Here is a 15,046-nt window from a genome sequence, read left to right as displayed (position 1 = left end):
GAGACTCCTGTTCTTAAAAGCCACATAACCACCCTGAGAATGCCAAGCACACCTGGGAATCTCTCAAAAGACTGTGGAGCTAGGGACTGGCACAGGTTCCCTGAGATCAGTAATTCAGTATGGGTGCTGGGCCTGTGCTGAGTCAGTGTATATCAGCTATTTGGGTACAGCAAGACACAAACATGCATTTTTAAAAAGGAGAATGTTATAGGCAGGGGAGAGCTGAGAGAAAAACCTGCCCAATCCATCTCCCAAAAATAACAGCTGGCTCCAAGGTGAACAGGAGGCTGTACAAGTGCTGGAAAGGCCCTCTCTAGAGGTTCTCCATCTGTTTCACACTGAATCCCATCTTGCCTTTTCTAGAACTTTCAACTTAATTTTAGGGATATGGGAAAGACAAGGCAGTAACCACCTGGCTATTTCTCTTCATTTCTTCTGGGTGAAGAGTCTGCAACAGGAAGACCATCATGTCCCCAGGAATGTGAGCAGCCCACAGTACCCTCCCATTATTTTAGGTGCTGTGTTTGAATTTGTGATAATGCACAAGCTACTTCTCATGTCCACATCCAAAAAATAGAAAGAACAAGGGAGAGCTCTTGGTTGCACAAATATTTTTCTCTTGCCAAGGAATCTTCTCTGGGCCAGAACCCTGCATTTTTATCCCTGAGAGCAGCATCCTCTCCTCAGAAAACAGGTATCTTTAACTTCATTTCCCACTACATTCTGGAAATTGCATCAGGAGGAAGAAAAAGGAGATGATGTGAGAGTTAAACGGCCCAATTTTTCAAAGCATAAATTCCTGCAATGTCTGTGCTAACAGTGCACTTATGATAGGCTGTTTTTGCTAACATGGGCAGCCACCTCTCCAGAGTTACTGACTCTGAATCACTGTGGGGCAATGGGTTCACATCTAGGGAATGGGGCTCTTATATAAGGAGATTTTTTTAACAAGCAATTTGAACTAAATTGTTTCTCAAGATGACAAAATAAAAAAAATTCTCATGGATTTGTATCATCTTTACAATGTAGTTGAGGCAAAGAGGTTTTCTAGTAATGTTAGATGAAGTATCCTTTTGACAAAGAGGGACCAAGGCTTTCTAGAGTGTTTTAAAAAGCATGCACTATGCAGGCAGACAAACGTGGCTGCAGCATCCTGGGCTGTTAAAGCTGAATTACAACTTTTATTGTGATCCTTACTTAACCTATCCAATTGCTATCTTTTTCATACACTGTCCTGGAACAGAAATAAATTAAGAGAAAACACTTGAAACAGAATTTATATACTGGTGTGAGAACAAAACAAGCCTACCATTCCCTGTTGGTTCCAGTGGGTTTTTTAAGCCTGAAATGCTCCCACTTAGCTCAGCTGCTTTTGTATTTAAATTTGAATGGTTTTGAGTCAAAACCAAAGAACATCTGTTTGGCAGTTTTAAAGCTAGAAGTATTTAACATTTTCCCCTTGATGTGCACAATTTGATTCACTGCCCTGTTGCACTGATGCTACTGGAGGGGCTTTATGCCTGGTTTAGAAGACAGATTGGTGGTGTGGGACACCCGGGATGGCCCATGGCAGCCAAGAGTGCTGCTGGGCTGCGGCAGGGCCAGGAGCCACAGCCCCCTTGCAGAGACATTTGTGAGAGGCCGTAGCTGTCAGCTCCTGGCTTAAATTGAGTTCTGAGCTCAGCATGAGCTGCTGCCTTCCAGAGAGGCAAAGTACCTCCCACCAGCCAACCAGCTGCAGGACCTTGCTTCTTTGGGAGGCAGGATTGCCTGGTTCTGGACAGGTTTCCTTTCTGAAGAGAGAAAAAATTATTCACTTTCAGACCATAAGTATAGCCCTCCTTATTCTGAACCTCAGGAGTGCTTCTCCTCATTATTCTCCTCATTCCCCTCACTTAGACCTGGTAAGCTGCTTTTCTTCTCCAGGTATGCTAAAAAGAAGAAAAAAAAAAAATTAAAGCATGTGCATATTCTGAAATTTTAAAATTCTGAGAGAGAAGAAAATATTTGCTGTTTTACTATCAATTATTTTATTAGTTGGACTGTTTCTACTTAGTCAACTGTTTTATTTATTGGAGGAAGTGTCAGATATATGTTTTTTAAAGGCTGTAATTAAGCAAGTCAGGAGTCATTAGATTATTCAAAAAGCCTGCTGCTTCTCATTAACTAATAGCAACTACCAAAACAAGTGGATTTTTATAGACCATGTCTAGATATAAGTGTAAAAGTATATTGGAAAGCAGAGGCACCTACTGTACTTAGACATCTCATCTTCATGCTATAGAATGCCCTAACTGGTAATTAATTTCATCCAAGATGGACTTGAAAGTTGCCACTTTCCAAACACTGAAATTACCAGAGGATTAAACTGTCACCTTTTCCATAAAAATGGCCTTTGAAGATTGATTATGCCATGAGTCACCTTCTATCTTGAGATCAGCTATTTAAATTTGATGCAGGTTGCACTTTTTTTGCTAGCATTTTCTATCTAGGTGAAAAAGAGGCTGGATATTGTGGTAGAGGATGTTTCTGAACTCATGAATTATGGCTCTCCTAACCAGTGTTTAATTGCAAATGTCATTGGAGAAAAGGAGAAGGGTATAAAGGTAGCAGAAATGGTAACTTTACAGAATAAAGAAAATACCATTTTAAGACCCCATCTTCTGAGACAGACAAATGTTAAAAAATGCCTTTATAGCGCCAGCAAAAATAAAAGCCATAAGAAAATGTCTGGACACTGTTCATGTCACACCATACTATGTTGGTATTTCATTTGACATGCAGACTTGTCAGTTTTGATCATAGATGTGAACTACAGATGCTTTAAAAATACAAGATAGAGGAAAATAGAACCTGTGCTGAATGTCTTCTCCAGGTCTGAAAAGGACTGAGATTTACAGCCATACAGACAATTTTCCAGCTGTGCTAATGATGGAGAGAAAGAACATACTGAGATGCTCTGTTCTTTATCTTCCAAGCTGGTTTTGAAACCTCCAAACAGAAATAATTCCTCTGTTTCTAGAGACCAGCTGTTCAACAAGAGGTGGGAAATGAAGGGAGCAAAGGACAAGCAGCTTTGAAATCTGCTCATATTGGCATGGCTGAATTGTATTAACACATCACCTGGCTGACAGCATGTCAAATACAAGACAATTCACAGAGGATTTTCTCACCTGTGCATTTCTAAGTACATACAAGAATATTAATTATACTATCCTTTTTCTGTCTCTCTGATGATAGACATAAAACCAAGTGTGACTGGTGGGAGGCATCCTTCATCTGAGTAACAGGCTTGCAGTGGCTGGGCCTCACCACAGAATCACAGAACGGGTTGGGTTGCAGGGACCTTGGAGATGATTTAGTTCCAACCTCCCTACCATGGGCAGGTACAATGTGTGCCACTTTTTGTTGGTTATCATCTCCTTCCAGAGTCAATGCTGACAACTGTGGAAAGGTATCTGAACTGTGGATAGATTAAATAGGAAGGCAAGTTCCAGGCACCGTCCAGCCAGGAGCAGCCACTCACACAGGAGCCAACAAGAAGAATTACTGCACACCAAACCACCACCCACCCAGTGCTGTGCTGCCAAGGAGCACCTGGATACAACCACCACATCAAAATCCACCAGCCTCCCTCAAAGGCATCTCTACCTATGACAGACCCAGAGTACTGCCTGGAAAACCTCCCCCATATGTGCTTTTACAAGGCCTCATTGCTAAGTGTATTTTAGTACTTTGCATTCATGTGCTGGGCTAACATTACATAAAATTTTCATATAAGCGTTGTTATTCCCCTTCTACTTTTCAGAGGGAGAATGTGACATTTGGAGAGCTTTTTTAGTTAAATGAATGATGTTTCTGTGTCAGAGACATCAGGCCAAAAAGTATGTTCCATTTGGAGGAATGAGTAATAATTTAAAATGACCCTTAACTTCTGCAAGTGTTGTGTCCTCATTCTGAGATCCTCCCCAAAATGCATCTACACTGGCAATTATGACTGAGACAAAGAATCTCTTATTCTCAGCCACCTAAGCAACCCTCCCTGCATCTGTATCTGGCTTGTCAGCATCAGCTTCCACATCATTCTCCTCGAACCTCCCTCCAGCTCTGATCTCTAGTTGAGGACAATAAAGACAGGAGGAACAATGCCATGTGGGATTGCTGCTTACCACAACCCATACTTGCCAGCTGCAGCAACCTGATGAACTAAGTGTATCATATAACTTCAGAAAAGCTTCTGGGCTCAGACTGAATGGCTGCTGAGACTTGTACTTATGGGAGTTTTTTTTATAAACATCTACAGATTTAGAGATTGAAAGTGACCCTAAAGTTTTCTGTAATTACCAGATATTTTCTTATCCTTCCTGCACACCTGTTCTCCAGCTGGGGCTAACAGAAGTTCTAAATCCTCTCAAGCTGAAGGGCTTTCTTTACCCTTGTGGTAAAAAGCTCCCCAGTGCCTTAGGAACAGCACTGTTAACTCCACCCAACATCCCAGAGAGGGTCACTTACAGTTCTCAGGGCAGGCCCCAGAGCAGCAGGGAAATAATGACTGAGACCTGGAGTTTGAGCATGGGAAACCAGTGCAGAGAGCAGGAATGAGTTTGACATGCATGTGAATGTTTGAGTTGTTAAGGACACACACTGCAGTGCTCTGTAGCAGTTGTGTTTCCTGAGGACTTGGGGCATTGTGCCAAGTACACAGCACCCGTGTAGATCTGAGAGCAGCCTGTATTTCAGAATGCTTTCCTCCACCTCCAGATCTCTTTACCAGCCAAATGGGAACTGGGTGTCTCTGAGCATCTTTCCAGAAGCCTCTGAACTGATGCCTTCATACAGCAAAACTGAACGGGTACATTCACTTTGTCCTTTCCATCTTGGTATTTGCACTACATGAAGTATTTGCCTCACCTTTGCTGCTCCTTGGGGAGCCCCCAATGCCTCCTGGCCTTCTGTCTATTAAGCAAAGCAGGAAATACCTAAGTAGGAAGAAAGCCAAGTTAAAGTCTGACACAGCAATATTGGTATCTGGCTGATACCAATATCATCTGCCTTGGGCTTTTTAACAATCATTAATGTTAACAAACGTGTTAAGCTCCATAGGTACATGTCCCTTCTGAAGTTACACCACTGAGCTGAAATTTAACTCTTCTTCACATTTCCAAAAGTCAATCACGCTGTCATTGAAACAATGGAACAAAATCATCAGACCTTGATCTAGTCCTGTTTCTATTTAAAGGTGATAAAGAGTTGATTTTACATAAGATCTCATCAGTGTTCCTGAGTCTCTCATCAGTGTTCCTGAGTCAGCATGATTGTTCTGGACTTCCTGGCATTCCGACAAACTGAGCAAGTAAGGTTATTCAGGATCTTAGAGCTGGTATGGATGGAAAGGGAAAGGAGACAATATGCTGCCACCTTTTGGTTACAGAAATGAGAACAGATCTGGGCAGATCTCTCAAGTGGAAATTAAGACATCTATGCTTATCTTCTGTAATAAAACAGCCTGAAAGCCCAGATGGTGCAAGATGCATCCCTTCATGCTCTAAACTGTTGCTATAAGCTTAGCTCACCTATTTCACATTTTTCAGTCTTTCTTGAACTAATTAATATTACCAAGGAATAATTAATAATTTATCTAATTTAAAACATAAAGGCTTGACTTCTCTCACCTAAAACTAACTGTTTGCATTACTAAAATGATTTGAGGAACACAGCGTCAAGAAATAGGAGGTACAAGACCTCATGAATTAGTAGCGTGTAAAAGTAAGTGACTGCATGTCATGACTTCTGACACTTTCATTACTAAGTTTGTCATCAGTACTTCACAAATTCAGCTTTAACTGTTTGAATGAGATTTTCTATGCTGGCTGACTGCCGAGGACCTGAAGGGTATTTTGCTTGCTTGTTTATTAAAAGATTGGTTCAGCTGTTTATGAGAATAAAAGATTGAAGAATGGCCATCTTAATAAAAGGAATGTAAGGCTTCTCTTTTAAAATGTTTGTGCACCTCCTAGTTTGATGCAGAGCCTCGAACTTTAACTCTGTATCAGGGACGTGCTTCTCATTGCTCCTATGAATCATTGTACAAATTTGGGCCAAGTGAAAGCCTCAGTTTAAAAATGTTCTGTAAAACCTTACAGGGGCTTGTGAGTTTAAGTCCATGAATGCTCTATTACTTTCTGCTCCCATGAGCCAGAGGCTCTTTATTTACATTTACTGCACATATAGATTCACTGAGCATGCTGCATCCTCATGCACAAAAATCCATCAAACATTTGACTTCTTCTTTCTCAATGCTGGCACTGAGTTCTCAATCTCTTCTCCTGACATAAGGGTAATGTAAAGGTGGATCCTGTCTGCCTGTACTGTAGGAGGAAGAGGAATTCTCTAAGCACTACCGAAGCTGTGCTGGTGGGCCTGTAATGCCCACCTGGAGCAGCTGCAGCCACTCGAGCAGAGCAGAGCAGAGCAGAGCAGAGCAGAGCTGTGCAGCAGACCTGAACCTGGCCCTGCTGCCACCTCAGGCCGTTGTTACTTTTCACACATGGGTGCTCATGCAAGATGTCCCTGTCTCAGGAGAGACCTGCAGGGCTGTAGTACACTAATGGTGCCACCCTACACTGTCTGCAGCACACACCTCAGTGTTCTGCTACACCTTGAGGAGTTCCAGACTCATCTTGAGGAGTTCTAGGCCCTCCTGCCATTTGGAAGAGTATCTAGAGAACTAGAGACATGAGAAAACCACTAAGAATTATCTTGTCTATGCACTCATCACTCACTGACAGTGCCAGCAAAAGCATTCAACAGCTTCCAGACACTGTCACATAGAGATCAAGAACCTGAAGGAGGCCCACGAGAAGGCTGTTGGTAGGAATTTTGAGGCAAAACAATCCATCCCCTATGTGTTATCACTTCTTCAAGGGGTTTACCTCCATCACCCGTCAGGAAAAGGATGAGAGGAAGCGATTTTATCTTGCTCTTTTTAGGGAGGGAAGCGGTGCAATGAATGACAGTGCTTAATCTCTCCGGGTGAGGGGCATCCTGTTATCTTTCACAGGTCAGGATCACATTAACCATCTGGGCCAGTGGTGGGAAACAGCAAGACACATCCTTCCAGAGCTAAATAAGGCCTCCTTTTCCTACCAGCAAATTCCTCTAAGCCTCCTGGCAACCAGAATTCCTCCTCTCCATCTCGGCATTTGTCTTTCACACACCTCATGAGACATTTTTCACCCATCTTTCAAGTAAAGGGGTTTTTATACATTTAACCTACATGCTCAATGCCAGCACCAACACATACTGAAGCCATATTAGGGTAGAAAGGCAAAGGAATACCAGGACCATTGGGCCTGCTAGAAATATTTCAAGAAATGGTCTTTTTTTCCCTCTCTTTTCTTTCTTTCTTTCTTTCTTTCTTTCTTTCTTTCTTTCTTTCTTTCTTTCTTTCTTTCTTTCTTTCTTTCTTTCTTTCTTTCTTTCTTTCTTTTTTTTTTTTTTTTTCCTCCCTCCACCACTTTTCCATCATTTTTAGGGAAGTATATCTAGCTTGTTGGCATAGAGCTGTATATAGCAACTCAGTGAACAGAATGGACCATGGTATGGAAATGAGTCAGGATTGTGGGATGAATCAGATCTTGTCCAGAGAATCCTGGCTTGTTTGTTGCAGACAGTGAACACAATGACTGCAGGAGGAAAAAAGTGGTTCCAGGCTAAGACATTTGTATGCAGCTCAGAAGGACGGGATTCTATTTTTGTCCTCACAGACTACTAAATTAGCCACTTAAAAACCCATTTTTCATGGCTGGCCATGAACTGGGTACAGGGTTTTGCTGAAAGTCTAAATTCTAATCTTGTGCTTTTATGGCTAAAAATGTAGCTGCAATGAAATGTAATTAGCTGTAATGCTATTTTCTCCTTAATTTATGAGGATGTTATCAAAATACACTGAATTCTGTTTGTGAAGCTCTCAGCTCCTACCCTATTGTATATAACTGAAAAATGCATAACAAAACTGGTAACTCTGCCTTCACAGCAGAATTTGAACAGTAAGTAGTAAAGCATGGAGTCCCATATCAAATCCCAAAAAGAGAACAAAATATTGAAGGGTGGCTCCTTAAATGACTATTGTCCTCTGCAGCCACAAATGAGTTCCTGTCACTAATGACTGCCTTGCAATCAAATACAACAGAAGGCAAATCAAAGTTCTGAAAACAACACAAATCCTGGCATTCTTTAGTTACAGAATCCTTGACTTTTCAGCCTTAAAAGCTTTCATATTATTTTTGTCACCCTATGACACAGCTCAGTGCCAGTGAGTCTGTTGTATCTGATGATCAGATTGCTGTTTAGTGTCTCCCTACTATGCCTGACCTCCTAATGATGGTTTCCTAAGTAGGATTTGAAGACACTTTAAGAAATAATATGAGAAATTTATATAATTAATTTTTCCAAAGCATTTACTGATTTTTTTAATTACTAAGGATTTTAATTTTTCTCATTTTCTCTTTCCTCTTTTGCTCTTCTCACTCTCCTCCTCCATCAGTTTGAAAAGCTAACGATGTCATGAAAAGCTAATGATGTCACCTTTGAAAAGGGCATTAAGAACTGCCAGAACATTTTCCTGCAAGTTACTTCACATCACCCAACACTAAAAAATGGATTAATGGACTAAGCTGGATTTAAACATCCTCCTTGTTAACAAAACTGTAAATTGGGAAGACTGAAACATTTTTATCTCCAGCTTTCTCCTCCTTGGTTTACCCAGTTTATCTCTCTCTTTCAGAAGAGTTAAATTCCAGAGGGTGACGAGGCACTGGGACAGGAATTTGGGGATGTCCTGTCCCTGACAGTGTTCAAGGCCAGGCTGGATGGGGCTCTGATCACCCAGGTCTAGTGGATGGCTGCCCATGGCAGTGGGTTGGAACAAGATGATCTGGAATGTCCCTTCCAACCCAAACCCTTCTATCATTCTGTGATTCTTCAAGGGGAAAAACGTCCAATAAAAAACACCAATGAGATGCTGGAGAAATGAATTAAAGACCTGCCTCATCTAGTTTTCCTACCTGGCCCTAAGCAAGGAATTTCATCTATCCCAGTCCTTTTCTGGCTCTTTGTTAAACAAATCTCATAAAATAGCGAGAATCCTTTTTAGCAGGGATTGGGTCAATACAACCCACTGGCAAGCAGAACCACACTAACAGATACCAAGAGTACATGTAAACAAAAATTATGCCATCTGAAGCTCCCTGTGAATGTATTCATAAGGATATCACCTCAGTTACTAGAATACAACAAAAGTCTTGCTGAAATCATAAAAATAACTTTTTTAAAAAGAAAGAAAATTCTCAGCACATCATACTAATCTGAGTTAATTTACTGGTTCTATAATGGATATGCAATATCAATTTGTTCTGAGAGTAGAAATGTCTCAATAATTAATGAACAATCATATACAAATATTCTATGTCTGCCTGCAAAAGCTGCAAATTTGTAATATATTATTACAGTTCTGGAGGAAATCCAGCCATGCGGAGAAAATCTGTGCTGAAAAAGAGAATTTGGAAGGAGAGGCAATATGTTTTATTAGATGAAATCAGACCAGGAGTGTAAGCCTGAGAGATTGTTTATTTTTCCAATTATATTTGATAAAATATAATTATGTTTTGCTACAAGCCTAGCCTTTCTTACAGATTACAGACGTATTACTTTATAAGTAAAGCATTTCCAAGAAACATTTCTACAATAAAGCCAATAAAGCTTAAGATAACTTACAAGTGAGAAAAGATTAAGAGATTTATAATAATTTATATTGTTCTCTACATAGTTCCAAAGTTGTGGAGTCAGCTAGTAATCTTCCCTTGCTTATTTGGATTTTTTCTAATAGCAATGAGAATAGCAAAAATAAAACACTTTCTTATTGTTTCAAAAACAAAAATAGGTAGAGAGAATGCACTGGCATAAAAATCCTTGAAAAGCTTTCACTTCATCTTATCTTTAAGGGACTATAGTTCAAGTACATAGCATCCCTTAAACTGAGAGATGTTTTGATTTCAGCCAGATTCCTCAGATGTGTTTATCTTGTCATGGTATTTGGAGGTGTCTGCATTTTTTTCCCTACTGTAATCTGTGTTTTTCAAAAAAGACTCCACTTCTCATAGCAGAATCTGAACTAACACCAGAGATCTTTACTGACAGGCACTAACTGGTATTTATGGTTTATTTAGACAAGCTGGAGAGATGGGTGAATTTTTATAATTTTTTGATTAATGATTTTCATCAATTTTTCTGTGTATGTGTGTGTGAGAGAAAATTCTTCAACTTTATGCTTGGAACTCAAGCAAATACTGCCTTAAGGGATCTCTCTGTTAATTATAAGAGTAAGAAATGCAGCAGCAGTAACTCGGAAAAGCTCACTGGGCCAAGAGCTAAAAGCAGGAAATTTTGTCTGTGAGAGTTATCAACTTCTACATTTGAGTACTTGCGTTGCTACCACTGTTGACCAGGATTCAGAGGACGCAGAGATGCGCTGCGAAATCCAAATTCTCCACTGACTCACAGAGTTTCAGGCCCAGATACCTACATCTCCCAAATCACACCTGAAACATCCAGCTGTATCACACATGGAGTATCTCAAACGGTGGAAAAAGGCACAATGCTGTCTGGTTAAGATTTAGATACTGTAACTCCTATCCAGATATTTTAGTGTGTCCTTTTTGTGCCACCTGGGCTTTTAAATCCTCTTCAAGTGTTCAGTGTGGGATCTCTGACAAAAAAAAAAAAAAAAACAAAAAAAAAAACAAAAAAAAAACCCAAAAAACCCCACAACAAAACCAAAACCAAAAAAAACCCCAAAACCCCAAAACAAAACATTAAAACCCAAACAAACAAAATACCAAAGCAACAACAAAAACCCACCACCAAAACCAAACGATTTTTCTTCTATTTAATTTATACAGTGACACACACACAAAAAAAAAAGTCTTTTTTGAGAAAGCAAGGGCTGGGCAGCCAGTCTCAAATGGTTTGAAAGCTGGCTGGGTGGCCAGGCTCAAGGAATGGCCGACATGCAGGTAGTGAAGAACACAGTGTGTGTCAGATGATGACACAGAATGCACCCCCAGCAAATTTACGGACGCCAAATTAAGGAGTGCTGACATGAGGACTGGCAGAACTTAATCCAGAAAGATCTTGATAAATTTGAGGACTAGGCCAAGAGACACCTCAGGCTTGATGGAAGAGCTCAGGCATGAGGACAGGTGGGAAACTGGCTGAGCATGAGCCCAGGAGAAGGACCAAGGCATCACACTAATGTCGGGCTGAGCACAAGCCCATTTAGGCCAAAAGAGCATTCTTACTGCAAGTAATGCAAACTGCACCCTGGACTCCATCGAGAAGTGTGCCAAGGAAAGTACTAACCCATAGTCATTAAAACAGAGAAATGAGGAGCAAAAAAAATTGTTACAGAGGCTGAAAAATTCTACTTTAATTCAAAGTTCATCCACTTTGCAAAGAAAGAAGAGAAGAAGCTGTTCATAAAAATGGGTGTAGTCTATGAGACTTCTAATGAGAAATTAGAAGGTAGCAATCCTTGCCAGAGCAGTGAGTTTCTGGAATACTCTTCTGCCTTCAGCATCAGGATAAAACAGTCATGCCAATTGCAACATGGAGTTTAATAGCTTATGAAAAGAGTGATGTAATAATGTGGCACATGACAGCAAGTGGTCATGTAGGACATCTCATCCAGTCCTACATTCCTGAATTCTACATGCATGGAGAGTGATAAAACTTGAAATAAGATAAAGAATAGTTTCTGAAACACAATAAAGATGGAGAGAATAAAGGAAAGAAACTTACGGGTGTTGGCAAACAAAGTCCCAGGGGGTAATGAAGAGGGAAGCATTCTTCCTTGAAAACTTCATGACTTCCTCATGGAAGATCACAACATTGTCTCAACGTGCCTTGATGTCACAACATTTAATACCTCTCATTTCACAGCACAATTTCATTGTGACAGCTGCTGAAAGCATTATGCCTCCAGCAAAATAACAATATGATGTTTTATACACTAAATGCCACGAGATGTCAAGTAACAGATGATCCAATGTAAGGCCTTTCTGCCATTTGGCCATATCATCCTAAGTAGAGACAATTTGAAGCACAGTGTGTAGGCAAATATATGACTTTAAAACAACAAACTTATTTGTGTGCAATACTTGGTGTTTTAGGTCCTAGGGGGTTTTCAAAACCTCTAATGGTCTTTAATTTTGCACATTGTTAAGTCTGATTAATGGTGTTTGGACTGCTCATAGTGATGGTGCTCTTAGAAGAAATTGAGAAGTCAATTGAACTCTGCATTTATAGTTTCATGTTTTAAACAACAACTTTAATTCTTCCTTTTGTTACAGTAATATATTAAAAAACTTTCTAGAATCAAGAGTAAAAGAAAGACAATGGAAGAAGTGGCAAAGGCAACCAAACAGATCTGTTTCCAGACACATGGGTGTTTCCTCAAGGATGGGACCTCTCAGGCAGGCAGGCTGCTCTACAGAGACCTTAGTGAAATTGTATCATCACTGCTGACCTTCAGTGTCCAGACCCCATCAGCCACATATCAGAGCCCAGAGTGGGACTGCATCAAGTTAAACTGCTCTAGAGCAAGATACAAGGGAAATTACAGTCTTGAGTTCACCCTCTCCCTCTTCATGGGCCTTTTTCATCATAGGTCTCAAATCACTACATCATTTTGAAGTTTATTTGAGAGGGAAAATAATCACAAAACCATGTGGCTGAAGTTGCAAGAGGGTATGACAGCAATGTAAGCATAATCCTGGACACAGGCAGCTGGATGGAGCACCATTGAAACAATTACTGTCCATCATGCCATGCCAATTCACAGGACAAGATGTACCAGGACATTTTTCATAGCTTTTATCTTAATTTATCTATATTTCTGCCAGAGGCTTTGCCTGCCAGGAAGGGAGCTGGCTATGTCACAGCTGACACAGGAGGTTCCCATAAGGAAGCTCTGCCTTAGACTTGAGGAAGTCAGATAATCTGGTTTTATTTGAGTAAATTCTCAGCCAGTGTGTCCTTTCAGACCACATTGCTACAGCAGTCTTAAAATGGGTCAAATAAAACTCCCACACAAAATGATGCACCCACACAATTCCATTAACCCATAAGCAGCATTTTACAAACTGAATTACTATAAAATGTACAATGTATTTACAGGTCTTCAAACTGTCATTAAATACTATTTTATAAAATCAACTACTGCTCAATAGCAATTAATCTGTACCTTAGACCCACTGACAAACCTCTGTTGTCAGTTACCATAAAGGATATCAGACTCGTAGTACTACCAGTTATTCAATTAGTGCCCCTGAGCTCTAAACCTTTAACCACACAGTAAACTTACATGCCAACCTGATACCAAAGGATAAAATTTATCCTCTTTTTCTGCTTTGAAAACCTAGGAATCTGCTCTTTAAAAGCATATTGAAAAGATATGGTATTTAGAACTCAAGATAAAAACATAAAAGTTTGCAGAAAAGCTGTTAATTCAGTCCTGATGACAATGTTGGGGGAACAGGAGTATAAATTATATGATAATACACAATCTACTGTTTTGTCTGCCTTCCTGGGCTGGCCCCTGTCAGCATGGCATGAATCACAGCCTAAAGCCTTGTTGGCTCAGACACTGCCATGCTTTCCATTGCAGGATGAGATGCCAGTGGGAACTTAGTGCCACTGCTCCTGCCAACACTGTGTTTACTGCACATGCCTCAGCACTTCCTTACAATCAGTAAAGCAGATTCCTGTTCACTCAGAGATCAATGCCAGCACCAAACTGAAACCTCTGCTTGTGAGTGTACCAGATGCTGTGCTGCTTTCCCTTGAACCAGGATAACTCCAGGCTCTATGCCTGGAACATCCTGCTGGGTACAAACAATTACCCTGAATCTGACAGGTAACACAGCACTCTGCTCTGGGTAGTGCAGGACTAAGACAGACAGATAGATAAATAGATAGACAGACAGATAGATAGATAGATAGATGGACAGACAGACAGATAATATTTCAACATGTAAGAGGCTAAAACTGCACCCTGGAAAATTCGTGGAGCACTGGTTTTGGTGTGAGACAAAGGTGCACCTTTCTTAAAACAATTATAAAGCAGATTCAAAGAAATGAACCCTTGCCTATGTCTGGCTCTTACTTGAATACTGTCTTGACTGGGTGAGTGAATCCAGGGTGTCTCCCCCTGGTCAATTTGGTAGCACACTCCAACTCTTCTCAACAACTTAATATTCAACATCACCACCTTTGACATAGGGACCTGCAACTTAGAGGAGAACACATCTGCAGACAGTTATCTGTGCAATGCAATATATAAAGTATTCCAGAGAAATCAAGTACATCCTTTCCAGCTCCAGAAATCCCTGAGGAATGAACTTTTTTATATTTGACATATCACTCTGAAAATCACTACCCAAGCTAAACAAAATTTAGGTTTTTAAAAAAATAATAATGAAAAAAGCACTTTATTCCAACAGAAATTAAAGGTACAAGTAGCTGGCAGGACAAAAGTTCTTACAGCTGGCTGGTAGTTTGTCTTAATCTCCAGAGTGTCTGATGCCTCTTCAGTTAAGAGTCAGGAGGGACGAATTTGCAGGTGATAGGGCTGAAGCCAAATTGGCTATCCAAATCCTTACATTCCAGATACATATCACAGAATGGGCTCCCTTCTCAAGTCACACTTCAGATAAAAGCACAGAACTGATCACAGCAGCTCAGACGAGATGGCCATGCAGCTCAGTGCTTTAACACTGACAGCACCCAAAAACAAACCACAAGAAGATCACATGAACAGAGTGTGTGTAATAACACTTCCTTAGCTTCCATCAGCCTGCAGTTTGGCTCTCCAGAGAAAGAGAGAGAACAATAATTTTACTGAAACTGAGCTGCCCTTTCAAAGGACAGCCAGTTCAGACACCTGAACTGGTGGAGTTTGTGCCATCTCACAGAACCAGGTTAAGTGTTA

Source organism: Zosterops lateralis, assembly GCF_965231275.1.
Source record: "Zosterops lateralis genome assembly, chromosome: 5".
NCBI lineage: Eukaryota > Metazoa > Chordata > Aves > Passeriformes > Zosteropidae > Zosterops > Zosterops lateralis.
Note: the sequence above shows the minus strand (reverse complement) of the source record.